The sequence below is a fragment of the Toxorhynchites rutilus genome, chromosome 2 (assembly GCF_029784135.1).
Source record: "Toxorhynchites rutilus septentrionalis strain SRP chromosome 2, ASM2978413v1, whole genome shotgun sequence".
Taxonomy (NCBI): Eukaryota; Metazoa; Arthropoda; class Insecta; order Diptera; family Culicidae; genus Toxorhynchites; species Toxorhynchites rutilus.
The window spans coordinates 201103114-201105074 of NC_073745.1; positions in this window are offsets into that span (position 1 = coordinate 201103114).

The following is a 1961-nucleotide window of genomic DNA, read 5'->3' on the forward strand; positions in this document are numbered from 1 at the left end:
ATCATGAATGTCTGTTCTTTTTGATTACAAGAAATAAATATTTGCTCGATTAATCGAACACTGAAAGACAATTATTCGAATGAATCGAATATTTAAACATGACCCCACAATTAATCAACAATTGAATAAACGAAAAATTTAGACATCTCTATTTGCAGTCAAATCCCTTTCCACAGTCCTCTGTATATTTATACCGTTTCCCCTCGCGCACTTATTGACGACACGGTCACACCTTTATTCCACACATCTTGGACAAGACAAGACTTTCTGCATTTTCGTCGACCAAGTGCTAGATAGCAGGGAAGCGAGACGTGAAGGTTGCCAAATGTTATAAAATTTCGGAAGATTATTTTCCCATGAAAAACATGTGTTCTTCGTATCATGTATTTTCTGTGCTGCACCATTTTTTGTATTCATTTTTCAACCGAATATCACATATTTTAAACAATAAGAATTTTCCTCTTATTTTGGTAAGCAAAAAAACGTGAAAAGATAAAGAAAACTAAAAAAACGTAGATATGATAGTAGGAGTATGATATGTTGAAATCCATGGATTAATTTCAAAGTTAATTTTATTTATCAAGAGATCATGGGTCTTACCGTTTACACTTCACGATGAAAACGAAATGAGCGACACGCCATTAAATTTCGTTTTACGAGTTGAAGAAAATGATGGGTTTTCAGGTAGAATTAACATTTTTCAAATAGAAATTATGAATGAAAATTAACTTCTCCGTATCAAACTAGTGTTCAATGAGAATGGAGAACCTTGCTTTCCTCATTTGGTAAAATAATCTTGTACAAAAAATGTATCTGAAGATAATTTTATATTATAATGATAAGTTTTAGTGAGAATATCGGAAAGTGTATAGAAAATAGATCAAGTTAGGGTAAGAAAGACGTACTTCAAGTGAATAAATATCGCCAGATAAAAATTTTCATTCAGATTTTAGCAATTTAAAAGTGCCTTCGGACCGAGTAGTAAAACTTAAAAACTAATTTCGCATCCAGATATCGACACCGTATTGTTGTCATCGCAAATACTCTTCATTTCGTTTTCTCCGTGGAGTGTATACGGGTATAAGGCCTTATAATTCAGCTTTGATATCGTTCAAATACTAACAGTACTGAAATATTGATAAAATAATACATTCCTAAATTATAACATAGCGTTTATTCAGTTTTTTTTTTTTTTTTTTGTAGGTATGTATGGTTTATTAAGGTTCCAACATGATTTTAAATACTTTTTCTGCTGCCTTGGTTGTTATTTGTTATTTGATCTTAATTTTATTGCTAACTGCTTTACGGTTGGAAAATAATTGAATGCTCTTCTCTGCTAGGCCGCTGCTATTATGCTATGCTAGATGGCAAGAGAATCCCGGAAAGATGTATGGTGGAAATTCCGATGCAATGTTTCCTTCTCTTCGGAAACTGAACACCGGACGCAATAGAAACGAAAATATACAAAGAATTCATTATAGAAATTATCGCTAAACTGAAATGTGAATGCAACTATTATTCAATTTCGAATATAGTTGGCAACACTGTGAAAATCTTGGATCCCATTTTTGTATATATATCTTTGTCAATTGTTTTCCTCATCAGCCAATCAGAAGCCGAGTTGCAAGTGGTCCGAGTTTGACAGAAAAAGTGGTCTGAAATCGGCCCCCTATTGTCATGTCTCGTCTCATGGGCACCTTACACGATCAACCGGATTGACAATAAGTGTCTTCAATATCGTGACAGCTAGGCTTTCAACATCTGATCTAACCTCAATCAATATTTTTCCACCTTACACGGTCAATATCGCCCTCAACCCGAGACAACGAAAATATCCGCGATGACTAGTGGCGACATTTGAGTTTGGGATCCAAACTATTCTCTATCAGATTAGAAGGCTAAAAGGCGATTTTCAATTGGTAAAATTTGAATGAAAATATCTACTTGGTATTATTTAATTA